The following is a 16,251-nucleotide window of genomic DNA, read 5'->3' on the forward strand; positions in this document are numbered from 1 at the left end:
CAAATGGTCTTACATTTTTCCTAATTCAGTTGATTTAATACTATTGTGTTTATATGTTTCCCAAAGGTAAAACTTGGTCCAAAAAGTATTGTGAATGTAGCAATGATATCAGATGGCAGTTTTTGCGCATGTATTATGATAATGTATTTGGTTTATAGACATTTACTATGGCGTTCTTTTTAGTATGTAAAAACTATTGTGTGTATATTTGCACATCATGATTTTGCCAAGTACAATGTGATCCTAGATTAACATATATGTTGATCCTGGAACATAATTTTTGTTCGAATATGTAATCCATACCTATTCCCTACCTCTAAACCCAACCATAACTGTAAATTATTTCCAAAATCAGAGGGGAGTAATAGATGAATAACAGTCATGTAGAAGTACATAAACCTAACCGTAAGACTAAACTTAACATAAACAATAAACATATTCCTTAATTCTGATTGGAATGTTGTTCCAGGATCAACATAGATGTCAGTCATGTCCAACTTGGTGAAATCAGGTTGGTGATGTAAATATAGCAAACATTCATTGCTACTATCTAACACTATCCTGGTTTACTGATTTTGTACCAAAAAATAAAAATAAATAAATAAATCAAATAAAAAAATAAAAAAATTCCACTCAGAAACTCTGCAGTACAATTTCTGCATTTATAGTTCTGGACCCTGAAGGGATTTTGAAGAGTAAAGGACCAATATACTGATTTTAACTCACTAAACGTAGCCCACTTTAAGTCTAAAGTAAATTGATATTTGCATTGCCATAAACATTAATGAGCTTGTGTTCTACAGTGGATGATTGATTTGGTTTGCCCTTTGACTGTCTAAACCAGTAATTCACTGTGTACAGTAATTGATTTGCAACTAAAAAGACAAATGAGGGTTGAGGCAGTGTATGGTGATCATGTCTAGCAGAACAAATGTGACCTAATTTGCACATAGAATGACCTCTGCAGACGTCAATATTGTGGGGTCAGAGTTTCCTCTCAACAGGCAAACAGTCTGAGATACAGTATTAGGGAATCCCTTTAAAAACAAACAATCAACTAACTAAATTACTACAGGATTTCAAAGACAAATCTCTCTCTCTTCCATTACTGAAGAACTTAATAAGGGATTCACTGCAAAATAAAGGTTGCATTCGTTACTGTTAGTTAATGCATTTACTAACATGAACAAACATTGAACAAAATATTAATCACATTATTTGTTCATGTTAATGTTAGTTAAAGGAAATACAAATGTTGATTGTTAGTTCAAGTTAACTCACGGTGCATTAATGTTAACAAGCATAAATTTGGATGTTAATAATGCATTAGTAAATGCTGAAATATGATTAATAAATGCTGTAGTGTTCATTAATAAATAATGTTATTAAATACATTAACTAACAAAACCTTATTGTAAAGTGTGACCAATAAACTAATGGAATTAAATAATAAATAAATAAATAAAAAATAAGCAGAAAATTTTATTATTAATTACATTACAGGTGTCTAAGTGGCCTGCACACTTTAGTTCTGACCCTAATTTAACACACCAGATCAAACTAACTTTCCTTCAGTCCTTCTGAACAGTCCTCCAGTCTTGTTTAAAAACCTACAGCAAGTGTATTGGATACTTACAATACATAAGTGTATTGGAGCAGGGTTAAAACAAAATTCTGCAGGGCTGCAGCCTTTCAGGAACTGAGTTTGACACACCTGAATAACATGTTGTGTCACAAACAATGAATATTTGCAATATGATCAGTTACATGACACTTTCAGTAACTAACATTTATCTTCCTCTTCCTATGGGATACACTGCTAAATAAAATAAAATAAAATAAAATAAAAAATAAAAAAATAAAAAAATAAAATAAAATAAAATAAAATAAAATAAAATAAAATAAAATAAAATAAAATAAAATAAAATAAATAAATAAATTATTAATTAAATGTTGTGACAAAAAGAAATATTGAATATTTGTAATGTGATAAAACACGCTAAAGTAAATAAATTAAGATACCAATGACAAATCTCCCTCATCCTCCACTACAGAACCCATTAAGATATTTACTGCAATATAAAATAAAATAAAATAAGCTGAACATTAAATTGCATGTTGTGCCACACAAAAATATTGAGTATTCGCAACATGATCAGACTTATATGATTTCAATGACAAATCTCCCTCCTTCTCTACTGCAGAACCCATTAAGGGATTCATTGCTAAATAAAATAAAATTTAATGTTAAAATATTAATTACATGTTGTGGCATAAATAAATATTAAATATTTGCAATATTATAAAACACACTACAGTAATTAAATTATTATATGATTTCAATGACAAATCTCTCTTAAAAAAGTTAAAAATAAAAAAGGTTAAATAAAAAAATAATAATAAAATATAAAATATATTAAAAAACATTAAAAATCAATTACATTTTGTGGCACACAAAAATATTGAATATTCACAATATGATCACACTGATTTCAATGACAAATCATTCTCTCTTCCTCTATTGTAGAACCCATTAAAGGATTCACTGCTAAAAACTAAAATAACATAAACAAATTAAATTAATATAAAAATAAATAAATAAAAAATAAGATAAAGATTAAATTATTAATTACATTTTGTGGCACAAAAATAATGATCTCAATAACAAAAATTTTTCTTCATCTTCCTATGGGATTCATTGCAAAATAAAATAAAATAAAATAATAAATGATTAATTACAGTACATGTTGTGGCACAAAGAAATATTGAATATTCACAATACAATAAAACACGCTAAAGTAATTCAATTGTTATATAGTTACAAAATCTATATAAAAAAACATTCAATTAAAAACTAAAAATAAATTATATTAAAAAACATGAAATTATTAATTACATTTTGTGGCACAAAAAATATTGCCTATTCACAATATGATCACCCTTTGTTTCAATGACAAATCATTCTCTCTTCCACTACTGTGGAACCCATTAAAGGATTCACTGATAAAGACCAACCTAAACTAAAGTAATCTGAACATTAAATTATTAATTACATGTTGTGGCACAGAAATATTATACATTCGCCATATGATATAATATGGTATATGCCCTTCCAGCTGCAACCCAGTTCTGGGAAACACAGTTCATCCAATTTAGCTCATCCAATTCACCTATAGCGTATGTCTTTGGACTGTGGGAGAAACCGAGGCATCCGGAGGAAATCCACGCCAACATGGAGAGAACATGCAAACTCCACACAGAAATGCCAACTGTCCCAGCCAAGACTCAAACCAGCAACCTTCTTGCTGTGAGGTGACAGTGCTGACCACTGAGCCACCATGTCACCCTGATATAATATGATATGATACACGTAAAAACCCATTCACTGCTAAAAATGACATAAAATAAAAAAAAAAAACACAAAAACGACAACACACTATACAGTGTTGTAAAGATACAATCCCTGAGTGCTTTTCTCACAGGCAAGCCAAGCCATTTTTATTCTCAGCACAAAAAACAAGCACTCCAAAAGTAAACTACAAAAAGAGAGAGAGAGAGAGAGAGAGACAATGACAGAACACAAAGACTGTCTTGTCATTATCCCCTGATCTTCTGATCTCTTCAGCAGAGGGTGAAAACAGCTCGCTAGATAGGCCTGGTTTATTTGTTCTGCGACAGGAAAAGCTGTGCATTTCCTCTCTATTAGCTCCGACAGGGACCACATTTGATGAACATCCCCCCACTGACGCCAGTGTCCTGAACAACACCCACAGGGAAATAAGCTCACCTCTGTAACCTCAAGCCTGACTCCAATCTGAACCTCATATAAGCCCCCAGTCTGACCCCTTCAAATGAGGCCAGAGCTCCAAGTCATAAATAAGCAGTTCATTTTAGATGCAGAAAATCTGAGAGTTGACGGTGAAATGGAATAAAACACAGAAGCAGCTTTTTTTTCTTAAAATCTTCACACAAAATATTGCACATTACGACTGTCAGTACACTATAAAAAATGCTGAGTTCCACACAATTCCTAGATGTTCCTTCACAATACCTTAATAACAAATCGATTAGGTAACTCTATCATTTTCACAAATTTAAATGGATCAAACATAAACCAATTAAGTTGTCCTTAAAAAAAAACATAAGAATTGTGGTTTCAGCTCATTTTAAATAAGTAGTTTAAACAACCAGCAAAATTAATTTGAGTGTACAGATGATCTGTTTGTATACAGCAACAATTAAGAAGAACATTGAAGACGAAGAACATTATCTGCGTTAATGGATTCAAAGTCTACACTAACAAAAAATGATTTATTGGATTTACTACACAATTTATATGGGCTGAATTTAAACAAACAAATTAAGTTGAACATTACTAAATTTATGCGCAAAACTGGATTATCGCATTAAAGATGTACAAATAAAGCAGCGTTTTCATCCAATGAGTCAAAGTGAACAAAATCGTCACTTCCTGATTAACTGGTGCCAAATATCAATAGTAAAAACTGAATTTATTGCGATAGGAGAAGCTGCGTTAATCTTTTCTTCATCTAATAAATAACTTGCGCCTCAGAAGTGAACGCGCGGTGGCGTTTGAAGGTGTCAGAAGCAGAGCACAGACGCATTTGATTCTGGAGGTCATTAAATGTAACAATACTAATACTTAAACTATAAGGCGTTTTAGAATGACCAAAACAACAGTTCAGATGATTTACAGTGTGCTCAGCCTGCTGGTTTGTCCATTTACGCACATTTTCATCATCACGTGATCTCTTATAACAAAATCAAATGCAAATTGCGCATAAAAAAAATAGGTGGATGGAAACAGCTACTGTCGCTGGTTTGAGTCTGGTTGGGTCAGTTGGCATTTCTGCGAGGAGTTTGCATGTTCTCCCTGTGTATGTTTGGCGTATGGCGTTTGTTTTCTCCGGGTGCTCCGGTTTCCCCCACAGTCCAAAGTAGGGCTGTGCAATTAATCAAAATCGCAATTTGAAACGTTGCGATTAGCTAAATCGCAAAAGGCTGTGATATGAAATATATATATATATATATATATATATATATATATATATATATATATATATATATATATATATATATATATATATATATATATATATATATATATATATATATATATATATATAAAAACAAACAGGAAAGCGCAGACAATTGGGATGATGGCGTCTGTTGCTTCAGAAGCATTTATAGACAAATTAGTATCAAAGAAAAACAGGACATCGGAAATATGGGAACATTTTGATTTCAAAGTCACAGGCACCACAAAAACAGGTCATTTTTAAGAACGGTCACAGAATTGTTGCTACGGCTTACAGATTATTGAGCTGAAGCTTGAATACAAAAAAAAAAAAAAAATAAAAAATAAATAATAATAATAATAATAATAATAATAATTCGCAATATCTTAAAAAAAAAACTGCAATTAGATATTTTCCCCAAATCTCACAGCCCTAGTCCAAAGACATGCGCCATAGGTGAATTGGATGAACTAAATCGGACGTAGTGTATGTGTGTGAATGAGAGTGTGTGGATGTTTCTCAGTGCTGGGTTGCAGCTGGAAGGGCATCCGCTGTGTAAAACATATGCTGGATAAGTTGGCATTTCATTCAGCTGTGGTGACCCCTGATTAATAAAGGGACTAAGCCGAAGGAAAATGAATGAATGAATGAATAAATGAAAGAATGAGATTAAGCACATATAAATAGTTAACAACCACTTAAAAAAATTTGTAAATCCAATGAATAATTTTTTTAGTGCAGATTTTATTAGTTACACTAAACATACTCATACTAACATACTGGCATCAATAACTCATGAAAAAACTTTAGAATCCATCAAACATTTCTAGGTTTTTTATTGTGAATTTAGGGAACCCACGCAAACGCTGGGAGAACATGCAAACGCCACACAGAAACACCAATCGAGATTTTATTTTTTTTTTTTTATTGTGTGCAAATTTTCAGGTAAAGGTGATGAATACAGCAACTTTACAGACAACAAAAAATTGTGTTTTTTTAACAGGTTGAGTATGTGTGGAAATTTATGCAGATATGTTTGAGTCTTTTTAAATTCATCTTAAGTGACATGTTTTATTTTTGGTTTGTTACGGTTGTTTTGGTTCATGTTGCATCATTATTGAAGTCAAACCACACCAGTGTTTATTTTAAAGTAGACCAAGACTAATCTTTCCAGCAATCTACACTATAAAAAAATATCCAACACAGGCTCATTCTAAAAACTTAGCCCTATACAAGTTTCTGGAGATTGCGAATTATGTAGCCAGAAGTACGTATGGCTTCGTTTAGTTTTTAAAACAAAAGCTTTGGGGCGGTATAACGCCGCTCCTTTTCACGCTTACCAGCTAACCGCTTACCTCCGTGTGGACGGCTTTCCCTCTGTTACCAGTTTGTCCAGTGGCTCGCATGTACATCGGTGGACTTGAGACACAGAGAGGAGATGACCATGACATCGGGGTTCGAGTCTGAAGAAAAACGGTTCCAGAAAGCAGGTAAGACAAAAACAGAAGCCATAAATTTAAATAAGTAAATAACAGGGTGAGAATTGGGTTGGGTTTAGGGAAGTGGGTGGTTAGGGTCAATCGGTGCTTTTGAAAATACTATTGGTTGGGCTCAGGGAAGGAAAAGGTTGGGTCAGTCAATCGGTCAGTCAGTCGGTCAGTCAGTCAATAGCGGCCTCTGGTGGATTTACGCAAGAACAGCAGGAGCGAATGGCACTCACGAGAGAAGTTTGAGATCACAAAAAGTGTACAGCGGCTTCTAGTGAATTCCAAAAACAAAAACTGCAAAAAAAATTGTACCTTCTGAGACATATTTGGCAGTCTCCAGAAATGTATATAGAGGTAAGTTTTCAGAATGAGCCTGGTACAACTATCTGTTAAATAACAGGTTCCGTATTTTGGGTTCATTTACGGTTGTGAATTGCATTGTGGGATGTTGATCTCGGCTCTGTTGACTTCTGATGTTGAAAATTCAACTCTACCATTTAACAAGTGACTTTTATTGACATTTTAGTAGTTTGAAATAATATCATGCATAAGAAATATAGAGAAATAAGTCTGTAAAATAATAGAAAATGTGCTGGCAGTTTACAAAGTTTTTGTAACCTAATATACAACATCAACCCCATCAATATATCACTTAAACTATTAAAATGGTAATAAAAAAAACGTTTCAGTGTTAAAAGTTGCTGGAAGAAAGATCAAGTGTAATGTTTTCAATGATTTGGTGCACACTATGGTTTGGATGACAGCGTTCACATTTATTCATTCAAATGAACTGCAATGAAAGAGCAATCAAACCAAACCAAGCATAAACGCACACAAGAAGGTGCTTCACACTCATTCATTTGACATCACAGTTCAGTTGATTTGAATTATCTGAACACTGTTTACTGTGCACATGCAAACTGCACCCTTCATGTCTGCTTAAAAGAGTGGAACAATTCATGCAAACCCACGATAGGGGAAAACATCATGCCATAGAAGTGAGCCGCTAGTGATGATGTATGAATTGGTCTGTGAATTTATGTGTCACTGGCTTTCCTGACAAGCGTTACTGACACAGAGGGAATCCATATCTCATTTCTGCTTTCTCCTGCATTCTTCTTGATCTTATGCATTGCATTTGTGCAAAACACACACTAGAAAGATGCCAAACATACTTGACATTAGTTTAAAAAGAAAATAAATATTTATGGATGCAACGAGAGAGCAGCATGAACAAGATATTAAAGGGATAATTCACCCAAAAATGAAAATGTACTCACTATTTAATCAAGTTGTTCCAGATTAATGTTGTAATGATACTGGAATTCGGTACCAATCATACAATCCATAGTGGACCTTTAAAAACGTCCAATTCCCGCTAACATTTGAGCGCTGTTGAGCACATTCTTAAATAATTCTGATTTTCCATTGTGTTCATGTGCTCAACAGAAATGACTGTGATTGGCCGTGAAGGTGAAGGTTCACCGAACTCACCGCTGTTTAGAGTGTAACTACAGATACAGGGACACTGGAGCGTTTTAAAGCAGTGAAGATCAGCTGGTCTGTTACTGAGCTGACATACGAGCGATTCTCTGATGAATTGACTGATCTTCACGGCTTTAAAACGATCCAGTGTCCCTGTAACATCACCCAAATGTTAGCAGGAAGCAGAAGTTTTTAAAATTTCAGTACCGATTGGTAGCAAATTCCAGTATCATGACACTATTCAGGACCTTTATGAGTTTCTTTCTACTGTTGAGCACAAAATAAGATATCAAAATAAAGCTAAAACCTGTAACCATAGACTTCTGTAGTAGGAAAACAAATACTATGGAAAATTAATGGGTTTTTAGCTTTCTTCGTAATATATTAATTTCTTTTAAAAAGATGAACGAATGTCAAACAGGTTCGGAACAAGTAAAAAATGAGTAAGTGATGAATATCAATAGTGAATTTTTAATACAGTTTTGGGTGAACTAACCCTTTAACTGATAGAAACCAAGCAGTAAATAATGACAGTATTTTTATAATTATTCAGTTTTGGGTGAACTAACCCTTTAACTGATAGAAACCAAGCAGTAAATAATGACAGTATTTTTATAATTATTCAGTTTTGGGTGAACTAACCCTTTAACTGATAGAAACCAAGCAGTAAATAATGACAGTATTTTTATAATTATTCAGTTTTGGGTGAACTAACCCTTTAACTAATAAAAACCAAGCAGTAAATGATGACCGCTTTTTAAAATTTTGGGTCAACTAATTCTGCTTAAACCAATAAAATCAAGCATTAAATTATGGGGTTTTTTTTATTCAGTTTTGGGTGAATTAACCCTTTAACCAATAAAAACCAAACAGTAAATGATAACAGTTATTTCATTATTATTCAGTTTTGGGTGAATTAACCCTTTAACTAATAGCAACCAAGCAGTAGATGATAACAGTTATTTAATTATTATTCAGTTTTGGATAAATTAACCCTTTAACTTATAACAACCAAGCAGTAAATAGTGATCCTTTTTTTTTTTATTCAGTTTTTTTATTCAGTTTTGGGTGAATTAACCCTTTAACTGATAGAAACCAAGCAGTAAATAATGACAGTAATTTTATCATTATTCAATTTTGGGTGAACTAACCCTTTAACTAATAAAAACCAAGCAGTAAATGATAACAGTTATTTAATTATTATTCAGTTTTGGGTGAATTAACCCTTTAACAAATAAAAATAAAGCAGTAAATAGTGATCGTTTTGTTGAACTCAGTTTTTTTTTATTCAGTTTTGGGTGAACTAATCCTTTAACTGATAGAAACCAAGCAGTAAATAATGACAGCTTTTTTTCAATTTTGGGTCAAATAACCCTGCTTAAACCAAAAAAATTTAAGCAGTAAATTTGGGTTTTTATTATTAAGTTTTGGGTGAACTAACCCTTTACCCAATAATAACCAAGCAGTAAATAATGAAACACTTTGTTTTATTCAGTTTTGGATGAACTAAGCTTTTAACCAATAAAAACCAAGCAGTGAATAGTGATCGTTTTGTTGAATTCAGTTTTTTTTAATTCAGTTTTGGGTGAACTAACCCATTAACTGATAAAAACCAAGCAGTAAACGATAACAGTTATTTAATCATTATTCAGTTTTGGGTGAATTAAACCTTTAACCAATAAAAACCAAGCAGTGAATAGTGAACGTTTTGTTGAATTCAGTTTTTTATTCAGTTTTGGGTGAACTAACCCTTTAACTAATAAAAAAAAAGCAGTAAATGATGATCGTTTTGTTTAATTCAGTTTTGGGTGAACTAATCTATTAAGCGACAAAAACAAAAGGAGTAAATGATGATTTTTTTTTTATTATTATTCAGCTTTGGGTGAACTAACCTTTTAAACAAAAAAAAAAACAAGTAATATCATTGTTTTTTTTGTTTTTTTTTTGTTGTTGAATTTGGTTTTGGGGAAACTAACCCTGCTTTAACCAATAAAGAACCAAGCAGTAAATAATGACAGATTGTTTAATTCAGTTTTGGGTGAACTAACCCATAAACCAATAAAATCCGAGCAGTAAATAATGAGGTTATTTTTAATTCAGTTTTGGGTGAACTATTCCTGCTTTAATCAATAAAAACCAAGCAGCAATAAAAAAAGAGAAAAATGTTAATTAATTGACCTATAACTAAAATCGGAGATTCGTGAGGCTTAGATTCCAAACGTATTGACTTATGAGTTATAAAGGTGTTGACTAACATCATGAGGCGTAGAGATGTTAACCATCACTGTATACTCGATATGTCTGAGCACGCTAGTTGAACTGATGTCTTAATTTAAGGGCATGCCAGGTCATCAAAGAGATTTAAAGGTCGTAGATATTTGACCCGTCGTGTATAGGCAAGTACACATTACCCACCCAAACATTTTGTGCCAAACTGGCACAGAAATAATCACAGCTGAGGCTGTGACCCTACTGAGATTAGTTATGATGTAGACAGGGTTCTACTTATGCTTACAGAAATTAACTGTATATTTTTTAATGCTGTTGTTGGAGAGATTTGAAAAGCTGCGTTAATTTTAATTATTTAAATCAGGGGTTATATATGTATGCTGTACCTGCCATGCAAAACTGCATTATATTCACTGTAAAACACAGCTAACAGGGCTTGCTTGATAACATTTACTTTAGCGACCAAAGTTTCGCTGTTAATATTAAAGTTACAGCAGATTCCATGTTCCCTGTTTCAAAAATGAACCATTATTATTATCCCTAAAATCAGAATGTAAATAATGTGATGCATTTTGAGAATCACTGTTGTCCAAATGTTGCTCCACTTTCTGGAAAATGCTTCCAAAAAGTCATGATCTCCGATGATCTCCATACCATGTTTTGTTTATGAATGAATCTTGAGCTTTGATATGAGACAGTAGCTACGTTTCCATCCACCTATATTTATGCGCATTTTGGGTATGCGCATAAAAAAGGTTGATGGAAACGACAAAATGCGCATACATTTTGAAAATGCGAATAAAAAAAAAAACGTATGCGCATAACTGAGTAGGATCAACTTTTTATTCAATAAGAAAAGATGCACATAAACTGCGATGGAAACACTTTTACCGCATAAATTCCAGTATGCGCATTAAAAAAAAGTGATGTGATTTTTTTATAAGAGATCATGTGATGATGAAAATGTGTGTGAATGAACAAACCAGCAGACTGAGCACACTGTAAAACATCTGAACTGTTGTTTTTGTCATTCTAAAATGCATTAACCATCTCAGTATTAGTGTTATTATATTATATTATTAATGACCTCCAAAATCAAGAGCGTCTGTGCTCCGCATCTCACAGCTTCAAACGCCACCTTGGTTCACTGCGTGTTAGGATTGCCTTCTGAGGTGCAAATCATTTGTTAAATGAAGAAAGGATTTACGCAGCTTCTCTTATCGCAGCAAATTCCGTTTTTACTGTTTATATTTAACGGCAGATAATCAGAAAGTGATGACTTTGTTCGCTTTGACTCATTGCATGGAAACGCTGCTTTATTCGCACATCTTTTATGCAATAACCCAGTGTTGCGCATAAAGTTGGTTTGCATTTTTGGATGGAAACATAGCTGGTGATTCAGTCGTCCATTCAGAAAGACATTTGTGAATGAATCAGCTGTTCGAACAACTCAATTAAATGAATCATTCAGTGACAAATACGGAGACTTGACTCCATCTACTGGCAGTGTTAGTTTAAAATCTCATGACATTTTTAGAATTAATTTCATTGCATTCATGCCACCTCCATGGCCTTGTTAAACAGTAAATTTATAAATAAACAGTGAATTTATCTAAATGCTGACTTTGTTTTTTCTTTGCCATCGTTGTTGTGTCAAGAGGAATTTTGTTGATTTAATCTGATTGTAAGATATTCTTCCTGATATTTCAGTTTATAGAAAAAAAATCTCATGTAGTTGGGCCACATAAGGTAAACAAAGTGTTGTAACTAAAAAGGTAAATTTAGATTTAGTCAATCAAACAATTTCTAGCACAGAAACTCCACTGAAAATACTGGGGTAAAATACATTTGGCAGGGGGAAATAGGATTTAATGCAGTGCGTCTTGTCTGGTCTGAGTTCCACTTTATATCATATATCAATCAGGCAGTGAAGATCACTGATTTTTAAAGAAATCAGATCTTAAACATGGCGATTTTGTAATGGAAAGACATTTCACTAAAAGCGCTTTGGCTGGCTGACTGAAAATCAGTTATTAATTCCATGTGCATATACTCCAACACTGAATAATAAAGGTAATATCTAAAAAAGCAATAAAATGAGAACTTTAATATGACCTACCTGACATTCAGAGTGCTTGATCTTCACAGAAAGACATTCAACACGCTCCAGAAAGCCAACGTCACGCAGGCTGAACACAAAGCAGGTCCTTACAGAACAAACACACTCATTAGGTTATAAAGGTGACCTGTTCTACCTAAAGAGGTGATCAACAGGAATTAGTGCTTTTAATTTAATCTCAAGAGAACACTGATAAGGTTGGGAGTTGCATCTGGGATATGTATATGACATGAGAGGAAAAAAACAGTGACTATATCTTTAAAAAGTTGGTGTATTTTTTACGACTGATAAGCTTATGGATTCACTACACTCGCAGAAATAAAGGTACGCGAGCTGTCACTGGGGTGGTACCTTTTCAAAAGGTATAAATTTGTAGCTAAAAGGTCCATATTAATACATCAAGGGTACTACTAAGGGTATTACTACTTACAAAGTACAAAAGTGTTCCTCTTAAAATTTGTAGGTACTAATATATACTTTTGAGGTACCAATATGGACCCTTCAAGTACACAACCTTTTGAAAAGGTACCACGCCAGTGACAGCTTGCGTACCTTTATTTCTGAGAGTGTAGGATTTACAGGAACAAATAATTTTACGTGTTGTTTTTTTTTCATACATCAATGAAATTAAATAGAGATCATGCTCAATCATTTCACGTTTCTAAGTGTTTCAAAATATGTCTGCAATCAAAAGCTTTCCACCTTTTAAAGACATTTGTACTTTTATTCTGCAAGGATGTGTTAAATTAATAAAGTAATAGCTTTAACATAATAAAAAAAAAACACTTACAATGTCATAACATGATTTCGATTTTGGATAGATGAAAATAGTTGATGATAATAATAACAGTTTCTTGAGAAGCAAATGGTCATATTAGAGTGATTTCTGAAGGATTGTCTGACATTGAAGACTGGATTAATGAGTTAGCTTTGCGTCCCAGGAATAAACTGCACTTAAATATAAATTAAAATCAACTACTTATTAATTATTAATTTTTAGATCAAGTAAATAAAACATTGATGATCATCAGACACTTCAAACCTTCTATTCTCCTAACTTGCAAAGTGTAAACTCACTTTTCTCATCAAATTAATAATAACAAGAATAAACAAATAAATTTATATAAGCTCTATACTCTGACAAAATTCATGTCATTTTCCAAAGGAATGACTTAATGAAAACTAATTTAGAATTCGGTTAAGCCTCCTGAGCAATGAAAGAGCAATCCTCGGGAGACTTCTGGCCAAGCTAATAATGCATTTTCATCAAAAGCAACATGTTTGTGGAAGATCCTGTTTTCTAAAAGTAATAAATTAGGCATCTAAAAACAGTATAGAACAACTCTTTATGTAATTCAGATGCTTTTAGCTAAATTCAACATGGTAATTTTTACACTGTGTGAGCAAAGGTTTCTGTGGAATGTTTCAAAGAAAAAAAAACCATGTTGTAATAGTGATCAACCCCCAGTTTCACCATAAATACTCAGGAAAAATGTAAACACAAGGGTGAGACTGTGCGATTTCAATGAACGTCAGTCATCAAGGTATTGAGAAGGAGTGACAAACACAAACGACTTCATGCACAACTGAAGGGTTAACACTTTGATTTTGCTCATACCAGACGTGAAAGAATCCTTTAGAGAGATATAAATGCAAGTATGCATTGATACAATAAGGATGATGAGAGAGAGGAATGATAATTGTAAAATAAACACTTTTTAAAATAAAACAGTTGCCCATATATTGATTTACCGGTGTTTTTATTGCATTAGGCTTTACAAGTGTACCATGGGAACCTTGATCTCTTTTTTTGATTGACTTTTGTTGACATTTTAATCAAGATACTGTTGTAAATTATGCTAAAAACAAGGTAATGGGGTAATGCCAGTACCTTTTCTGTAATTGGACAGATTTATTTCTATTCATATATTAATTCTTGGACAAAATATTGTTTCAGGAAATAGCATTATATTTCTGCAGCAAGTATATCACGCATATGCACATTTTATGACCTGATGCGTGTGTCAAAACGTGCAAACAGTGAACTTTATATTAGGATTGCACGGTTTACCAGTACTATAGTATCGCAATGCTATGGCTCCAAAATACTGGCAGTGCCACTGTAGTTTGTAAACGGTGGTCTCGTCATTAACGGTCTATCTACAATAGATAATGTTGGATGTGAAAAAGTCACTAAATGCTCACACATTTGTGCAACAATAGACCATTTTATTTTAATAGTGTGTGGAGCCCTTTAAGTTTTGTGATGTTTTCTGATGTTTCAAACACACATCTGAATCGGTTCATTTCTGTTCCTCTCAACATGATTTAGTAGCTACAACAACCGTGACAATCTCTTAAAAAGGACAACTCACAAAGTGAAATTTTGAATTACTTTGGATTGTTACCTGATAAGACTAAAAAAAACAATAGATGAAAAACTCAAAATAGCAACAGGAAACATTGACCACTTAATACAGCCTAATTTTGTTGGAAAAATGCTGTTTTTATAACAAATTTCATTTGGTATAGTTTGTATCTTTATTTTAATGTATTTTTTTGTTGATCCGTTATCTACAAAATAAACAAAAAGAATTAATTTTAGGTGAAGTGACATGCAAATAATACTTTTTTAAATTACAAGGGAATTATGAATTAAATTCAAGACCTACTATAAGAGCTATTTCTGACAATTTTATTTATAATTTGAGTTATGAACTACAGTATCGAAATACTATTTGGTATTGTGATACTTCAGCTGGTATAGTATCGCAAGATTAATTAATGATATCGTAACAACCCCACTTTATATATTTATTCTCACAAAAAAGCAGTAACAGAACACTGTAAAACATTTCACATTGGATCAACTTACAAACTCAAGTTCATCAGCTGCCTTGAAAATGTGATTCAGCTCAACTTTTTTGGTTTAACTTAAGATGTTGAGAAGTTTAATATATTGTGAAACTCAACATCTTAAGTTGAAACAAAGAATCTCTCTAAGTTGAGTTGACTCACATTTTCAAGGCAACTGGTGAACTTGAGATTGTACGTTTAGCTAAGTGAAACGTTTTACAGTGAATAGGAATTCAATCATAGTTAAAAGTTATTGAGGGAAAGTCGGTTTTATATTAACACATTCGGTCTTTCCATTGCAAATACTAAATAGTGAAATCATATTAGCAGCCAAAGACTATTAATGTACAGCATTGTTCACAGTCAATTAAATAGTGCTAATGTTGTTTTAAAGACATATTTACATGTGATTTCAGACCAAATATTCAAAGTACCATGGTAAAACACTATGGGGAGCATGTTACTGAACAAATGTGTGAATATAAAGCCAACTTTACCTCAATTTAAAATGCTGAGTTGTTTTTTAAACCAATTTTTGGTGATACATGGACAAATCTACTACAATGTTTAACATTAAATCTCACATACTAACTCCGAAAGACTAACCCTAGCATTTAGTATAGCTAGCCTATTATGGAATAATCAAATTTCGAGTTCTTTGAAAGCAATATTTTCACTCTGTCTACTTTAGCCTTACATAAGCCACACTCTTTTTTAATGCCACAGATTGTGTTGACAGACCGAGCAAGAGAAAGCGCAGACTGACTAATTATAGTATTAATTTAATTAGCTTGTCCAGAATGTGCTGGTATAACTCTACACTGTAAAACCCAACAGTCAACTTTATCAAATGAAATGAGTGTAGTAAACTCAAAATGTACTGAAGGTTAATTTTACTCATTTAGGAGTTTTGAACTCAGTGTTGAAGGTAGTGAGTTAATGTTAATTGAATAGCTCATTACTTCAACTTAAATGGAATAAATTCACAGTACTCATATAGATTAGTTTATCTCAAACAGTTTGTTGCAATCGGTTT

Source organism: Danio aesculapii, chromosome 24 (genome assembly GCF_903798145.1).
Source record: "Danio aesculapii chromosome 24, fDanAes4.1, whole genome shotgun sequence".
Lineage (NCBI taxonomy): Eukaryota > Metazoa > Chordata > Actinopteri > Cypriniformes > Danionidae > Danio > Danio aesculapii.